Source organism: Mustela putorius, unplaced genomic scaffold (assembly GCF_011764305.1).
Source record: "Mustela putorius furo isolate JIRA1106 unplaced genomic scaffold, ASM1176430v1.1 tig00000867_pilon_pilon_pilon, whole genome shotgun sequence".
Taxonomy (NCBI): domain Eukaryota; kingdom Metazoa; phylum Chordata; class Mammalia; order Carnivora; family Mustelidae; genus Mustela; species Mustela putorius.
The window spans coordinates 2,552,627-2,571,482 of record NW_025421501.1 but is presented as its reverse complement, the minus strand read 5'-3'; positions in this window follow the sequence as shown (position 1 = coordinate 2,571,482).

The window sequence follows — 18,856 nt, the reverse complement described above, 5'->3', positions numbered from 1 at the left end:
TATCTGGTGTCTGTCGTGAAATTATGTAGTGGTGTGGGGACTATTACCTGATTAAAACCATGTTCAAAGAAGGGACTTAGCGTTCAAAAAGTCAGTTTCATCAGCACTAAGTCATTTTGGTTGAGAAAAGGGTGTGTTATGGGGAATTTTTTCTTTATTCAAGGTCTGTCTTAGTGATCTTGATGTATGGGGGAACCATTTCATAAGTATTGCACAATTAAAAGATGCTAAATATGGAGGCTTGCTGAGGGGAAGCAAATTTAATTACTATCTTTCTTTTAAATAGTGGTAAACAAAGCTAATGAAGCATTACGGAGAGGAGATTTTGGTTGAGGCTGCTAAGGTGTGTCATCAAGTATTTTGATTACTGGTTGACTGCTCTTGTTGGCTGTCAAGTGCCTTCCATTCAGGTTCTGACCATAGATTACGAAACCCTAATTTCTCTGCAGTGCATGAGCTTCAAACCAAGTGGAGTCCTCATCAACAGATTTGGAAGAATTCAGGTTTGAGGAATGACCTGATCAAGGCAACTTGTTGACTTTGGTCTTAGGCAACAAATGAAGGGGATTCCTAAAAGTTAGCTCTGCCTAAACATGGGGTTTGAACTCTTCAAAGCTGTTGAGATCAAATGGCATGCTCTGCCAACTGCTAGGTGCCTCATTGGTCCTTAATAACTTCACATTTTTTTAAGGAGAACCAGTAAAATAACAGCAAATGAGCTGAGACTTGACAAAAACCTTCACTAGAGAGCCAGCCAGATGCAAGTAGTTCTTCCACATCCATACTAATAAAACTTTCCAATAAAATGGAATAAGAACCTTACCTGGATGAGAGGGTACCCTTCATTGTTAACGATAACTTAAGTTCTTTCTCCTGCATTCACAATACCCTGTAGGGGAACTTAAGAATGAAAGCGGTTTCCAACTTGGGACAAAATTGGGAGTTGAAGGGAGTGCAATGTAAGGGGGAGAAGTTGGAAGCCCTCTTGGGTTTTCCCAAATTGACACTAGTAGGAAAATAACTTCTGGTGCAAAATCGTGATTTCAAGTGTGCTGTTAGGAGTAAGAACAAGAACTTAGAACAGCAGAGCAGGGAAAGAAGCAGAATGAGAAGTAGGCTTCCTGCTGAGGAGTCCTGTCCTGGGGCTCAATCCCAGCGCTGACATGACCCAAGCCAAAGACACACGGGACTGAACCAGCCAGGTACCCACGGGAGTAGGAACATCTTAAATCATCCAGAGGCATGTGATGACAAAGCTATACATTATGCCTAGAAACAGGCCTCAGTCTGTAGGTATACCTGACTGGCTGGCTTGCTGCATAATTCTGGGAACTCCGTTTTAGCTGTAGTTTATTAATTTCTGCCCTAGAAATTTACTTAAATTTGAGTATGAAATACTAAGTTGGAGCACTGAACCAAGGTTTTCGTTCTAAACTGGACTGTGGAAATAATATTTAGTGGGCTGTTTTCAGTATTTCAACACCCTAGAATGGTAATGCTTGAGCTAGAAAGGGCAAAACAGCTATGTTAAACTTACGGAGTTTTGGAATTTGGAAAATTCACTTTAGATTTAAGGAAACAACATTCACTTTGAGATGGGAAGGATCTTGATACTAGAAGGTGATACCCTCTCCAGTCACAACATTTTTTTTTTTTTTTTTTTTTTTTTTTTGACAGCCAGAGGGAATACAAGCAGGGGAAGTGGGAGAAGGAGAAGCAGGCTTCCCGCAGAGCAGGGAGCCTGATGTGGGGCTCAATTACACGACCCTGGGATCATGACCTGAGCCGAAGGCAGACGTTAAACGGCTGAGCCACCCAGGTGCCCCCAGTCCCAACATTTTATGGTTGACTTGCTCAATGCCTATTTTTTAGTTCAAGCCAAGAACTCAAATCCAAGTGTCCTGTCAACTAGGAGTTAGATACCTCAAAACTGACACTGTTTTTGTCCTCAAACTAGTGTTTTTAAGGTGGCGTTTTGCTGAATATTCAGAGTTAGAAAATGCCTTTTTCTAGTGAAGCTAGGTTTCGAAGATAAGTCTTGATTCTTTCCTGGACTTTCCTTTACACTTAAAACCCTTGATTAGAAAACCTGGAGAATAAAAGTATTTCACTGAATAAAAACCTAGTGGTGGTTTGGGCATTAGGACTTGAACAGTGTATTATTTCTCCCAAATCTTCACTGTCTTGACAGTTGGCTGCTTTACATAGTCTTGTGGATCTCAAGAATAAAAGATAAAGCTTACGCTGTTTAATTTTCTCAGGGTCTCTTCTGTAGGGGTTCCCTATGAATTCATGGTTTAGCAAATCCTCTCTGCACACCACTTGAAATGTGACCGAGAGAAATGCTCTCTGTGTTGGTCTTCAACAACCTGTGCTCTCAGTTGAGTTTGGGAAATGAGTTCATCACTTGTGGCCTCAAACCTTGCTCTACATTGAACAAAATTGAGGCCAGTTGTACTGTGTGGTTCCTGTTCGTTTCTCTTGACCACTGGTAAGGCACCGGCAATGCTAGGGGGGAAATGTGACTGGGAGTGGTGTTTTGCTTTGGGGATGTTCTAGAAAGGGATGGGAGGGGTGATAAAGATGTATTCATGTATCTGAATCCAAGATAACTCATTTTTTTTTAAGATTTTATTTATTGGGGCACCTGAGTGGCTCAGTGGGTTAAGCCGCTGCCTTCGGCTCAGGTCATGATCTCAGGGTCCTGGGATCGAGTCCCACATTGGGCTCTCTGCTCAGCAGGGGACCTGCTTCCCTCTCTCTCTGCCTGCCTCTCTGCCTACTTGTGATCTATCTCTATCAAATGAATAAATAAAATCTTAAAAAAAAGATTTTATTTATTTATTTGACAGAGATCACAAGTGGGCAGATCACAAGTAGGCAGAGAGGCAGGCAGAGAGAGAGAGGAAGGGAAGCAGCAGGCTCCCTGCTGAGCAGAGAGCCCGATGCGGGGCTCAATCCCAGGACCCTGGGACCATGACCTGAGCCGAAGGCAGAGGCTTTAACCCACTGAGCCACCCAGGCACCCCTCCAAGATAACTCATGTTTATCACCTAGTCAACGTAATGTTCTTTGTCCTCCTAGAGTTAGTCCCTCATGTAGCTGCAAGAGATACAGTTCTCAATTGCGCTGTTAGTCTAGATGCCTAAGAGCCCATGGGAATAGAGAGACCTGTGTTCTGCCACGGCCTATGGTGAAAGTACCACACCGGCCCCTTAAGAAAATGTTTGCCCTCTACTTCGAATCCAGTAAAAGCAGGGTTTCTTTTAATACATTTCTTCCGAAACAGTGCTCATACCTGTGTGCAAAGATGTGCTAAAAGAGGGACCCCTGGCTCGTTCAGTCAGTAGAGCATGCAATTCTTCATCTTGGGAGTTGGGAGGTCGAGCCTTATGTTGGGGGTAGAGATTAGTTAAAAGATTAAAAAAAAAATATGGGGCGCTTGGGTGGCTCAGTGGGTTAAAGCCTCTGCCTTCAGCTCAGGTCATGATCTCAGGGTCCTGGGATCAAGCCCTGCATCAGGCTCTCTGCTCAGCGGGGAGCCTGTCCCCCCGTCTCTCTGCCTGCCTCTCTGCCTACTTGTGATCTCTGTCTGTCAGAAAAATAAATAAAACCTTTAGAAATAAATAAATAATAAAAAAATTTTTTAAAGGGCTGAGTACTTCCTTGGTTTACTGAAGGCAGTTGGTCCCAGGTCCTAGTCTATGCTGATTCCACTCCAAGATAGTCTTTGTTAGTTCTTGGTGAAATGAAAAAACAACAGCACAGTAAATTTTACATAATTTTAAAAGATTATATGCCCTTGGTGTGTAAAACTGTTGCAGTGGGTTGATTCAGAGTATGGCTCTGGAGACAAGGCTACTTGAGTTCAAATCGCTCTACCACCTACTGTAACCTTGGGCAACTAATTTATCCTGTCAGTACATCATCTGTACTATCCTGTCAGTACATATCCAGTCAGTTCCTCATCTATAAAAATAGTATTACTTAGGGTGCCTGGGTGGCTCAGTGGGTTAAAGCCTCTGCCTTCGGCTCAGGTCATGATCTCAGGGTCCTGGGATTGAGCCCCGCATCGGGCTCTCTGCTCAGCGGGGAGCCTGCTTCCTCCTCTCTCTCTGCCTGCCTCTCTGCTTACTTGCAATCTCTGTCCAAAAAAAAAAAAAAAAAAAAAAAAATCTTAGAAAAAAAGGTATCTCTACATACAATGTGGGGTTTGAACTCATAGCCCTGAGATCAAGAGTCCCAAGAGTTCCACCGAGACCGAGCCCACCAGGTACTCCAGGAAGTTTTGAATTTGAAAAAGAATCTGCCTGTACCCCTGGGGATAAAAATATATGTTTATAAAAATAAAAAATTAAAAAAAAAAAATGAAAAAAAAAATGAAAAAAAAAAAAAAAAAAAAAAAAAAAAAGAATCTGGTGGGACCCCTGGGTGATTCAGTTGGTTGAGCAAGCCACTGGTGATTTTGGGTCAGATCATGATCTCATGGTCATGGGACGCAGCTCTCCTGCTCAGTGGGGGTGGGGGGGTGGGGGTGTGTCTGCTCCAGATTCTCTTCCTTTGCCCCTCCCCACTGTGTTCTCTGTCTCTAAAATAATAAAGAAATCTTTAAAAAAAGAAAAAGAAAAAGAAAACAAATTGGGCAATCTTTTTCTTTATGGCTTCTGGGCCAAAAAAATAACTGAATATGTAAGGCTTTTAATAACTATTTATAACTCACATTTTTTTAAAAAGGAGATTACATAATGCTTCTCACCATTATGGGACAGGAGTGTTTCAGGAAGAGGAAACTACCAAACTCAGGATTTCCAGATCATAATAACATTTTGGCCCCCAAGGATCAACAAATGAGTGACAGACTCTTTGGAGCCATTAAGTATCTACTGATTAATAACTCCAATGTCAACAGTGACTTTGACATACACTTTATTTTTTTATTTTTATTTTTTAAGATTTTATTTATTTATTTGATAGAGAGTGAGAGACCCCAAGAAGGCAGGCAGAGAAAGAGGCAAAAGCAGGCTCCCCACTGAGCAAAGAGCCCGAGGCAGGACTCGATTCCAGGACCCTGAGATCATGACCTGAGCTGAAGGCAGAGAGGCTTAACCCTCTGACCCACCCAGGTGCCCCAACATACACTTTCTTTTTTTTAAGATCTTATTTATGTAAGTATGTATTTATTCAAGAGCGAGAGCAGAGGGAGGAGCAGAAGGTGAAAGATGGTAGACTCCACACTGAGCACAGAGCCCAGCACCGGGCTCAATCCCACAATCCTGAGATCATGATCTGAGCCGAAATCAGGAGTCAGTGGTTTAACCCACTGAGCTACCCAGGCATTCCTGACATGTGCTTTTTATATTACATAACTATACCTTGCCAAGCGTACTGAACACTATTGAAATTGTTACTTATCGCTCCTGTGATAGCCCCATGCTTCTTTATAAGTTAAAATAAGTATGTTTCAAAAAAGCACAACTTTGGGGTGCCTGGGTGGTTCAATCGGTTAAGCGTCTGCTTTCAGCTCAAGTCATGATCCCGGGATCCTGGGATCGAGTCTCACATGGGGCTCCCTGCCCAGTAGGGAGTCTGTTCCTCCTTATCCCTATGCCCCTCCTTCCTCCTGTGTTCTCTCTCTCAAGTAAATACATAAAATCTTTTTTTAAAATGGCATGTCTTTGCTATCTTGTCCTTACTGATGTTTTGGGCTTGAGTTTTTACTTCTTATTTTTTTAAATTGAAACAGCCTGATTCATATTTGTTATCTTCTCAAGGGGACAACACAACACATATTCATAATTTTTAAAAAATTAGAGGGTGCCTGGGTGGCTCAGTGGGTTAAGCTGCTGCCTTCAGTTCAGGTCATGATGTCAGAGCCCTCGGATCAAGCCCCGCATCGGGCTCTCTGCTCAGCGGGGAGCCTGCTTCCTCCTCTCTCTCTGCCTGCCTCTCAGACTACTTGTGATCTCTGTCAAATAAATAAACAAAATATTTAAAATAAAAATAAAAATAAAAACATTAGATAATCTAGAATGGCAAAAAGAAGAAAACAAAAATATTTGATTTACCTGAATTCCCACCAACTAGAAGTAGCTATTCATAAGAGATTTTTAAAAATTTTTTATTTTTATTTTTTTTAAATATTTTATTTCTTTATTTATTTGACAGACAGAGATCACAAGTAGGCAGAGAGGCAGGCAGAGAGAGAGGAGGAAGCAGGCTCCCCGCTGAGCAGAGGGCCCAATGCGGGGTTTGATCCCAGGACCCTGGGATCATGACCTGAGTGGAAGGCGGAGGCTTTAACCCACTGAGCCACTCAGGCACCCCCATAACACAGTTTTTTAGAGAGTCATTGAGCTCCAGCAGTGTGGGGAGGGGCAGAGACAGAGGGAGAGAAAGGATCTCAAGGGGTCTCCAGCTGAGGGTGGAGCCCAAGGCGGGGCTTAGTCTCACCACGCTGAGATCATGACCTGAGCCCAGAAATCAAGAGTCCCATGCTTAACTGACTGAGCCACCCAAGGATTTCTAGCTATGAACATTTTAAAAGCACATAATGCTTTATATGCAATTCTACTTCTAGGGATCTGATACTATTACAAATGTAGACAAAGAAACATGAACACAGATGGTCCCTGCTGTATTGGTAATAATAGCAATAAAAACAAACTAATAATAGCACTAAAAACAAACTACATGTGAATAGAAGTGAGTAAATGTGTTCCCACTTACCTGAACAAGAGGATATTTATACTTTAATGATTTTGCATACACATAATATAATTCTAGAAGGATACATAAGAAATTGCTGATGGTGGTTGGTTCCAAGAAGGGAAATGGGAAGGGATACATCCTTTACATTATGTAATATCTTTTAAACTGCTTACATTTTCACCATGGGTAGATATTATCTATTCAAGTAAATAAATACTTAAAAATTCATATTTATTTGATGAGTGAGATTTAGCACCCTTTGTTTTTCCTTCCGTGAACCCTCTGTTCATATCCTCAATTTTTAAAAAAGATATATTTATTTATTCTAGAGAAAGAGAGAGCTGGTAGGGGGTAGGTGGGGTGGGGAAGGGTCAATGGGAGAGGGAGAGAGAGAATCTCTGGCAGACTTCCAGGTAATTGAGGAGCCTGATGCAGGGATTGATCCCACGACCCCAAGATTGCGACCTGAGCCGGAATCAAGAGTCAGATGCTCAACTCACTGAGCCCACCCAGGTGCCCCTCATAGACTCAATTTTTAAAAATTTTGTTCTGCTGTCTTATTGGTTTGTAAGAGCTCATTGTAGGTTAAGGATATTTACTCTTGGGGGCCTGGGTGGCTCAGTTGGTTGAGTGACTGCCTTCCGCTCGGGTCATGATCCTGGAGTCCAGGATGGAGTCCCTTATCGGGCTCCCAGCTCAGCGGGGAGTCTGCTTCAACCTCTGACTCTCCCCCCTCTCCCGCAATCCGTCTCATTCTCTCTCTCAAATAAATAAATAAAATCTTGAAATATATATATTTACTCTTTGCTGCAAGTATTGCAATTTTGTTTACTGGTTGCATTTTAGACTTTCAGGAGTTTCCCCATAATTATGAGGCATTTTTTTTAAAAGATTTTATTTATTTATTTGACAGAGAGATCACAAGTAGGCAGAGAGGCAGGCAGAGAGAAAGGGAAGCAGGCTCCCTGCCGAGCAGAGAGCCCGATGCGGGGCTCGATCCCAGGACCCTGAGATCATGACCTGAGCTGAAGGCAGAGGTTTAACCCTCTGAGCCACCCAGGCATCCCAATTATGAGGCATTTAAGGCCGTTTGCCAGGATCCTAAAGACACAATGTCACCTTTTCCCGTGATTTTCCATCCACACCAATGGGTATTTGTATTATTAGGTGTTATTTACCAGCTTCTTGAGTGGTCCCAGAGCTGCAGTCTTCCCTCACTGCTCCTGGTACTGGAGCAAGGGTCTAGGCTTCATGTCAACAGGTGGCATCCAAAGGATCCTGAAAAAAGGCAAGCTTGGCAGAGCCAGGCATCCTTCAGCACTGTAGGGATGGATGTGAACTTCCTGCTGGAAGATGGTGAGTGCAGGCTAGCACTGGGACTAAGCGGCTGTGCTGGGAACGGCAGGCAGAGCACAAGAGACCCACCCTTTAGACCCCTCCAATACATGGCCCAGACCTTCTTGCTCTTTCCCCGGAATCCGAGTGGAAGAAACTGGAGCATTCAGCGAAGAGAATGTGCAAATCCCTGGGGAAGAGAAGGGCCTTTCAGTCTTATCTGAGGAAGTCTTTATGGCCACGGGAGAACACTGTCTTCCCATCATACCTAGCAGACCAAGGTCACCACCTCTCAATTCGCAGATCGGCTGGCAGCCTCCAACACCCCCTGGTTCCCCTTGACCTCCTGGGAAGCAGCCCCTCAGCCCTTCCCACGCCTGTGAAAGTGGTTCTTCCCAGCATCAGACCTGAACATAATTTCTTCTAAAAGCTGAGGCAGCCTGTTCTCTTTAGCAGCCAAAGCTTTGATTCAGAAGCTCTCTCCTGGCCTTTTAGGTAAACTTACCCCCTCTCCCTCCTCCCCTGAGCTTTTCCTGGAAGCAGCTTGGCAAGGTTTACTGGAACAATATGGCTCCAGTCCCCGCACCAATCATGACCTTGAGAAGGGAGGGGGCACGGAGCCATCCCAGGGCATGACTAGAGGAGCTGGGGAAAAACAGAGACCTCCAGAGATAAGAAGACAGAGAGATTAGAGACACTGCACTGCACATGGTATGCTGGGCCCGGGTTTTCCTGGAGCTGCTGACACATCTACTGTCTACTCTTTTCTGCAAGAACATGAACTTGAGGCTGCTCTGGCTTCCGGTAATGTGCTGGTGATTTCCTCTAAGTGGCCACTGGCCTGCAGACTGACTGCGGCTGCCGAAAATGACTCACTCGCTTTGCTTCCAACTCTGTCCTCCCAAACTTGTATTTCAGGCCTAAGCAGCCCAGTGAGACTCCAAGTTCCATCCTGGTTCAGATGAGCATGGCCTCTAACACAGAAATTTCTTTTTTAACATAGAAAATTTTAATGAAATTAAGGGCTTGTGCCTAAAAAACATACCACAAAGTAAATTGGACATCTGGCTGGGCTCTCTTAGGTGACCCAAACCACAGAATGTAAGAAGAGGAGGTAGAGACACAAACTTTCTGTGGGGCATGGTTTGGGTATGCCCGGAAGCAGATAAATATCATGCCTTGCGTTCTAAAAAGGTGGGGCCAAAGCTCTGTGTGAATCTGGGCCCAAAAACATCTGAGGAAATGAGACTGTTGTTCTAAGACTTACTCTATAGCCTCATATTTATAGAAATGGGGACCCCCTGGGTGGCTCAGTCGGTTAAGCCACGGCCTTCAGCTCAGGTCATGATCTCGGGGTCCTGGGTTCGAGTCACACATCAGGCTCCTTGCTAGGTGGGGAGTCGGCTTCTTCCTTTCCTTCTCCCTCTTTCTCTCTGTGTTTCAAATAAATAAATACAGTCTTAAAAAAGAAAGACAGAAAGAAAGAAAATTGGTCTTCCTTACCAAAGTGCTAAGGCTCCCCAGACAAACCTGCTGTCAGTCAGTGAGTGGAAACAGGCAAGTAAACAGAAACTTATAACTGGGGATGTCGCATATGGTGTGGGTCAGGGTCACACTCAGCTGTTGGCTCCTCCCCAGGAGAGGGGAGGGAAAAGTATGAAAAATCTCTTGGGGTCCTGGAGAGGGATGAGGTGTTCCGGGATGGTAACCCACAGGAAAGGGTGGAGTTTCGCTCTTGTTCCTTCCCCACCATGGCCTTGGGACCCACAGTCCTTGCCTCCACCTCTTCTGTGACTCAGATCTCTGCTCCAAGTGTGGCCGGAGTCAAATCAGGGCAGCCTAGACCTCAGTGTTTTGGAGACTCCAAGAAAACAGGTGCTGGCTGACTGACTTCCGGTGGTTGCCTACTCATCCCCCCACTTTAACCATTCAGGGAATGACATTTTAGGGGTGAGTCCTTTCCAACGGGTCACCTCTGGTGGCTCTCTCCTCCTTTTGTTTATCTTCTGATATCAGTCCGCCGTTCCCACTCCGCTTTACCTGCCCACTGGTGTCTTCTGCCCCTGTAGAGATCCAGACGTGTATAATTCTGATCTCAGGCTGATTTCATGGGTGAATGGAGTTCTTTGGTAGGTAATCAGCTCACTTCCGGGTACCGGCTGAAAAGGCGCCTCCTCCTACTCCCCCACCATCTTGTCCCCCTTAGGGGTGAGTCCTAAAGCTGCTTCTCCCCGGAGAGCAAAGTGTGGAAACGTGTCCTGAAAGTTGTTTCGTAGGTCGAGAAGCAGCGGGCTGTACTTTTCTGGTGACTTCTTCTAGGGATTATCTACTAATACAGAGTATTCCCTGTATAGAAGTGGGGGTGGGGACCTCCTCTACTCTCAGTCTTTCACTCCTGTTGCTTCTAATATGCAGGTTTTTCTATTCGCACCCCCCAATTCAGAAACACCAGTCTGGTGTCCTACAATTTAAGTCAACTCTGATGCTATCTGACTGGAGTTAGCATCAGGTCTCACAGGGGAAGGGCATCACCACTTTGAGGAGGAAAAACTAGAAACTGTATTCTCTTCAGAATAAGAATCTTAGACCAGGCACGCCTGGGTGGCTCAGTCGTTAGGCGTCTGCCTTCAGCTCAGGTCATGATCTCAGGGTCCAGGGATCGAGTTCCGCATCGGGCTCCCTGCTCATCGGGGAGCCTGCCTCTCCCTCTGCCCTTGCCCCTGCTTGTGTACCTTCTCTCTGTCTCTCTCAAATAAATAAATAAATAAATAAATAAAATCTTAAAAAAAAAAAAGAATCTTGGACCAATAAACGTTGCAAAGGTATAAGGAAAATATTGAACTGTAACACAAGAACACAAAAACATCAAAAAGAACCAATCAGAAATACTAGATTGAACATATAGTCGTTGACTAAAGAACAGTATTCAAATATTCTGTTGAATAAACAGCAGAATGAGGACAGGTGGGGCGCCTGGGTGGCTCACTTGGATAAGTGTCTGCCTTCAGCTCAGGTCATGATCTTGGGGTCCTGGGATCAAACTCCTATCAGACTCTCTGCTCGGGAGGATCCTGCTTCTCCCTCTGCCTCTGCCCCTCCCCCTGCTTGTGCTCTCTTGCTCTCTTGCTCAAATAAATAAAATCTTTAAAAAGAAAATAGCTAAGATCAAAGAAAAAGAGGAAATATATCATAAAACCAGTAATTGAAGTCAGAATTAAAGTAACTTTCATGTGGGTTCAGAGCTGAGTAGATACCAAGGAAGGGCCTTTGCACATCTATAGGTTAGTGGTACAGAAATGAGTTAAAAAAATAAAAATAAAATAAATATCCATCTAAAAAAAATGAATTCTAGGGGCGCCGGGGTGGCTCAGTGGGTTAAGCCGCTGCCTTCGGCTCAGGTCATGATCTCAGGGTCCTGGGATCGAGTCCCACATCGGGCTCTCTGCTCAGCAGGGAGCCTGCTTCCCTCTCTCTCTCTCTCTGCCTGCCTCTCCATCTACTTGTGATTTCTCTCTGTCAAGTAAATACATAAAATCTTTAAAAAAAAAATGAATTCTGAGCCCCAGCACACCCCTACTCGCGCCTTCCCTGGTAGAAGACCATCTCTAACCTGACAAGTTCAGGACGCCTGGGTGGCTCAGTCAGTTAAGCATCTGCCTTTGGCTCAGATCATGATGTGGGGTCCTGGGATCAAGCCCTGCACCAGGCTCCTTGTTCAGCTTGTTCCTCTCTCTGCCTGCCTCTCTGCCTGCTTGTGCTCTCTCCCTCTGCCTTTGCCTGTAGCTCCCCCTGCTTGTGATCTCTCTCTCACACAAATAAATAAATAAAATCTTCAAAAAATAATAACGCTCTGGCAAGATCAACTCTTTCAGTTCAAGGTAAATGACCTCCACTCCAGCCTTTGGAAATCACCTTTTATCTTTTCCCTTCTCTGAGATTTTTCTGCATTTCTCAGGCTTAGGGAGTTCTGTGCACCAGCCGTCAAGTGGTACATGGGACGGATTGGGGGTTAAAGTAGAGGTTGGGAACCGCACTAACCTTGGGGTATAACAGGACCCTGGGAACTGCTGATCATCCCTCGCATCTGAAATGGTACCTCTGTGTGGGCAGGGAAGAGATGGTCTGAATCCTCAGTACAATCCCTCCCTGGGAAATAAACTTCTTCCTCTTTCCTGGTCACCTAGCGCAAACCCCAGCATGGGTGAGTCCCACACTGCCTTCTCCCTGCCTGGACTCAACTGAGAGTGTAAAACACACACACACACACACACACACACACACACACACAACAAAGCTGACCAGTTTCATTTTAAATTCATAATCATGAAACCCAAAAACATAAAGCACTGCCCTACAGTTCTATTCCATTTCTCTGAGAGGTGATTGACTCTTTTTTCTTTACACAAAGCCTGCCCCCACCTTGACCCCACATCTCCCTATTAGTGTCCCACCTTTCTGCTTCCCTAAATAATGAACCGCCTCCAAAGGGTGGTCTGCACTTTGGCTCAACTTCAACTTTTTCACTCTTCGGCGGTAGGAGAGGAAGATTCCAGAACGTCTTTAAAAAAGAAATAAAATGTCCCAGCTATGGTTGGGCTTCCAGTTTAAAAATGCTTTCCTCCACAAACCCCTCTAAAAGGGTCACAAAGGGGACGCCTGGGTGGCTCAGTCAGTTGGGCGGCTGCCTTCAGCTCAGGTCATGATCCCAGGGTCCTGGAATAGAGTCCTGCATCGGGCTCCTCGCTTAGCAGGGAGCCTGCTTGCCTTCCTCTCTCTGCCTGCCTCTCTGCCTGCTTGTGCTCTCTCGTTCTCTGACAAATAAATAAATAAAGTCTCTTTTAAAAAATAAAATAATATAAAAGGATCACAAAGAAATCAAAATGGTGTGAGCCCACAAGGACAAAGAGGGTGAGAGGAGACCGGGCAGAGACACCATGAACCACCGATACTGACTCAGAACTCCGCAGAGAAGCCAAGACCTTGGTGCCCTGGGGACCCATGCACAGATGAGAGCCTGCCTCCCAGGAGGAATGAAGAGGACATCGGCATAGGACACTGGGGGAACCACAACCTCACCCTTGGGGGAAGCTCGGTGAACCCCCAGCCATGCATCTGGCTTTTTGGTAGCTCACATTTGAGGAGAGCTTCTACTGTGAAAGGCAGAAACCTACAAAAACAGAGACAGGGGCGCCTGGGTGGCTCAGTGGGTTAAAGCCTCTGCCTTTGGGTCAGGTCATGATCCCAGGGTCCTGGGATCGAACCCCTCATCGGGCTCTCTGCTCAGCAGGGCGCCTGCTTCCCTTCCTTCTCTCTCTGCCTACTTGTGATCTCTTTCTGTCAAATAAAGAAATAAAATATTTAAAAAAAAACAGGGACAAAAGGAGACAATACAAAGAAAACAAAGGAAACTCTGAAGAGTGTTTACCCATTCGCTAACTCTCTGGACCCCAAGTGCTAGTATCTGGCAATGTGTGTCCTGGACACCCAGATCTGGACAACTTTTCTCCTCACCTAGGCTTTCATAGGGGCACCTGCATGGCTCAGGAGGTTAAGCATCAGACTCTTGATTTCGGCTCTGGTCATGATCTCGGCATTGTGAGCTTGAGCCCCTCGTTGGGCTCTATGCTGGGCATGGAAGCTGCTTGGGATTCTCTTTCTCCCCTTCTCCCCACTCTAAAAGAAAAAAAAAAAAAAGGAGATTGGCTTTTGCAGCAAGGGGCAGCCCTTGAGGTCTCTAGGGCTCTGAGGGAGGGTCTAACACTCAAATCATAACCTCTCGTTCTGAACTCTTGCCCTTGATTCTTTAGTCAACCTCTTATTCCCTTTGCTATGATCAGAATGTTTGTGTCCCCCCCAACCCCGCAAAATTCCTAATGCCCAATGTGATGGGATCAGGAGGCCGGGTCTTCAGAAGGTGCTTAGATCACGAGGGTGGAGTCCTCATGAGTGACCTTGGTGCCCTTTTTTATAAAAGAGACTCAAAGCAATCCCCTGCCTCTTCAATCAGGTGAGGACACAGGGAGAAGGTGCTGGATATGAAGCAGGACAAGGGCCCTGAGTAGGAGGCAACCATGCCAGGGCCTTGACCTGGACTTTCCAGATCCTACAACTTGGATAAATAAATTCCTGTTGTTAATAAGTCAGCCGGTCTGTGATATTTTGTTACAACAGCCGGAAGGCACTAATACACCTTCGAAAGCCCATTCTGCCTTTTCTAGGCCTGCACCAGCCCCAGGAAGCAGCGCCAAACTTCCCTCAAAGTCTAGGGCTCTGAGAGGGGGCCGGTCATTGCCAAGGGGCACCAAAGCAGGAACAGGAAGCCAGGAGATATATGGTACAATTACATTCACCTCACATTCTGGAAATGCCAGAGCTACAGGAATAAAAAAAATCAAATCAGAGCATGGCGGTGGGGGAAGGAAGGAGAAAAGGGGGACCAGAACTCATTTTGCAGTGATCAAAATGCTCTTGATGTCTTGATACCCGTGGTTATCATAAGATTACACACTTCTGTCAACATTCTTTAAGCTGTCCGCTTAAAAAGAATGTAAATTTTTTTAAATTATGAAGTAAATTAAAAAAATTTTTTAAAAGATTTTATTTATTTATTTGACAGAGAGAGATCACAAGTAGGCAGAGAGAGAGAGAGAGGAGGAAGCAGGCTCCCTGCTGAGCAGAGAGCCCTATTTGGGACTCGATCCCAGGACCCTGAGATCATGACCTGAGCCGAAGGGAGCGGCTTAACCCACTGAGCCACCCAGGCGCCCCAAAGTAAATTAAAAATTTAAAGCGTGTAAATAATACCACAATAAATCTGATTTTAAAAAAAAGATTTAATTTATTTACTTGTCAGAGAGAGAAACACCGAGACAGGGAGCACGAGCAGGGGGAGTGGGAGAGGGAGAAGCAAGTTTCCAGCGGAGCAAGGAGCCTGATGTGGGTCTCGATCCCCAAAACGCCCGGATCATGACCTGAGCCGAAGGCAGAGGCTTAACCCAGTTAGCCACCCAGGCGTTCCAAGATGACTTTTTAAAAGAAAAAAAAAAAAAAGAGAGAGAGAGAGAGAGAGAGAAAGAGAGAGATGGGAAGGCAAAGAGCGATCAGACGGTGTGGGTTCAAATCCCACCCGTCACTTGCAAACTGTGCCGGTCTTGAGCAAACGAGTTACTTCATCTCTGACTCTGTTTCCCCGTCTCTCAAACGGAACTATCAACAGATCTGTCTTCCAGGGGGGAGCGATAAGGATTATGAAAGAAGATGCCCAGGGGCGCCTGGCTGGCTCAGTCTGTGGACTGTGGGACTCTTGACCTCGGGCTGGTGAGTTCCAGCCCCATACTGGGTGTAGATTACTTAAAAATAAAATCTTGGGAAAGGAAAAAACAAAAACAAAAAACCCTTAAAGCGCCTGGTTCACGGCGCAAGCGCAGCCTTCCAGCTTTGAGGCAGCGCCCTCCAAGCTTACTCGCGTTCCCATCTCTAAGGTGCATCCCTTTAGGACCAGCCCGCTTCCTCACGGAGGCTGACGCCCCAGGCCCTGACCCCTCACTGTCCTACTCTGTCCCTTGCGGAAAGGAGTGGGGCAGAAGGCGCGCGCCGCCTGCAAACAAGGGGAAGCTCCGCAGCGCCCCCACGTGGTCATGGGAGACTTAGCTCCGACTGCGGGACCGCGGCTCCGCGGGGGGGGCGTGGCCGGGGCGGGGGGCGCGTGCTCGCTTAGGGAAAGGGGGCGGGGCTGCACCTGGGGCTGTCCCCGGAACTGTCGCGGGGACGAGGCTGAGGCCGGGTGGGGGAGGAGGCCCGGGGTGGTGGCGGGGCGGTGCGGGGGTGGAGTCTCCCCTCTGGTTCCAGGCTCGGTGTTCTGACCCGCATCCACCCTTCCGCCACCGGCAGCCGAGTTCTAGACTCTGCCTCCCACGCAGCGCGGGTCATCCTTGATCTCAGTCAGCCTCTCTGATGCATTCTCGGTTCTCGGCCCGGACCGACCCTGCCTGCGTCTGCCCTTTCGCCTCGTCCTTGTCGCGGGTTCTGGCCTGTCCTGCCTCAGGCTGTGGCTCTCTTCTCTGTCCTGTCTCTAAGACCCGCGCTTCCTCTCTCTGCCGCATCTTTATCGTGACTCGGGCTCCACACCCTTATCCCCCCCCCCCTTTCTCAGTTCTGGCCTGTCAGATGACTTCCCTTTCTCCTAATCTTTTCATTAATAAAATCAAAACTCCATTAGCCAGTAGCAGGGCCTTTTGAGAACGCGGCCCAGCTCCAGCCCAAGGTTGGGGAAATTCCCTAGAGCTGACCGGACCTGGGACTGGGCTCCCAGATTTAGCCCGGGGCCTGGATGTGGCTGTTCTGGATCCTGGGGGGAAAGATCCCACATAGGGGTCTGGCCAAGCAGTGGCCTCTGGGGTTCAGAGGCAGTGTGGGAAGAGGCAGCCCACTTTCCATGAGAGGGAGAACTCTCCCAGGCCAGCAGGCTGTACCACACTGGCAGGACTTTAGTCCCCTTCTCCTGGAGGAACTCTTGGCCTTGGTGGCCCTCTAAGGGTCCCTGTCTCCCTGATGACCAGGGTCACCTCACCTAGCATTTTTTTTTCTCCCACTGTGAACTTGCTAAACTCCAGTCTCTGTCTGTGTTGTACCAGGAAGATTGTCCAGGTTCCTGAACAGGCATATGTCTATGCCTTTTCTGTCAGTTCCAGATACAGAGATGTTCAGGGAAGCTGAATTTATCTGGCCAGTAAACATCGCCCAGACCAGGCTCTGGACTAAATTTTGGGGTTGGCACAAGGAGAAGCAAAAGCTTTAGTCATGGCTCCTGGCTTGTCCATCTGGCTCTCCCCAAGTCCTACCCTTCCTTCCCTCTAAGGCTAGAACAATTCCCACCTTCCAGACTCTGAACCCCTCTCACCCACCTCTCTTTAGAATTTACATTAATTATGCACAGAGTTTGGCCATATCTTGCATATGTGAGTTGGATTGCTTTAACTCAACAAGAGATTCCATATTTTTTTAAAAGTCAATGGAAAAAAATAAAATAGTATAAAGGATACACATTGAAAAGGAAGTTGCTTTCCCATTCTTGATCCCCCTCCCCTTTTTTTTTTTTTTTGGTAAGCTTTACCCCCAAACTGGGGCTTGAACTCAGGATCCTGAGTTTACTGACTGAGCCAGCCAGGTGTCCCCCATCCTTGATTCTTAACTCGCTCCTCCCAAAGATACCTTTGTTACACATTTTTGTGACCCTTTTCTTGTTTTTGTTAAAATTGATTATGAAAATAAATTCAAATGAAAGAAACATGCCTTTATAAAAAGTAGCTAAGTGTGAAATGAAACACAGAGGTGTGAAGGAGATTTTTTACTTACTTAGAGGAGATTTTCCTTACATGGAGACTAGAATGGGCAAGTTTCTTGAAATAGAAGTCCAGTAACCTTGGAATTGAGGAAGACTTGCTTCTCTGCCTGATTCATTTTCTGCTAAAAACACAGGCATTCTTTCCTGCTCAGAGGACTTTTTGTTTGTTTTTTTTTTTTTTGTAAGGTAGAATGTGTGTACAGTTCACCAATTTAAAGTGTACAATTCAATGGTCTTTGGTATATTTACAGGTGTGCCACTGTCATCACAGTCAAGTTGAGGACATTTTTATTTCCTCCAAAAGAAGCCCTGTACATTTTATTTCTATTTTTTAAAGATTTTATTTATTTGTTTGACAGAGAGAGACACAGCCAGAGAGGGAACACAAGCAGGGGGAGTGCAAGAGGGAGAAGCAGGCTTCCCACTGAGCAGGGATCCTAACTTGGGGCTCGTGGCCTGAGCCGAAGGCAGATGCTTAATCACTGAACCACCCAGGAGCCCCGGCCCTGTACATTTCAGCTCCCCATATTCCCCAAGCCCTGTTGCCCTCATCAACCACTAATCTATCTCCTGTCTCCATAGATTTCCCTGTTCTAGACGTTTCACATAAACGGAATCAAGCAATATGAGATTTTTTTGTGACTGGCATCTTTCACTTAGCCTAATTTTTTCAAGGTGTATCCACGTTGTAGCATGTGAAACTTCTTCATTCCTTTTCATGGCTGAATAATATTCTATTGTATGCACAGACCACATGTTATTTACCTATTCATCAGTTGGTGGATGTTTGGGTTGTTTCCACTTGGCCATTATGAATAACACTGCTGTAAACATTTGTGTACAAGTATCTGTGTGGACATATATTTACATTCCTCTGGAAATGAGTGGAATAGCTGGGTCGTTTGGTAACTAGAAGTTTATTTCTTTATTCATAATCTCTACACCTAACATGGGGCTCGAACTCAGGACCCAGAGATCAAGAGTCACATGCTCTTCTAACCGAGCCATCCAGGTGCTCCGTGTGTTTAATTTTTCACGTTAAAGCTAGGCTCTTCTCCAAAATGGCTACACCATTTTATGGTTCATCAACAGTGTGTGAGCATTCCAATTTCTCCACATGCTTACCAACACTTGTTATAATCTGTTTTTTGGTGATAGCCATCCCAGTGGGTGTGAAGTGGTATCTATCTCATTGTGGTGGTTTTTTTTTTAAGATTTTATTTATTTATTTGACAGAGAGAGAGATCACAAGTAGGCGGAGAGGCAGGCAGAGAGAGAGAGAAGGAAGCAGGCTCCCCGCTGAGCAGAGAGCCCGATACGGGGCTGGATCCCAGGACCCTGGGATCATGACCTGAGCTGAAGGCAGAGGCTTTAACCCATGGAACCACCCAGGCACCCCTCATTGTGGTTTTTATTTGTCTTTCCCTGATGGCTGATGATCTGATAACTTTTTTTTTTGATCTGAGAACT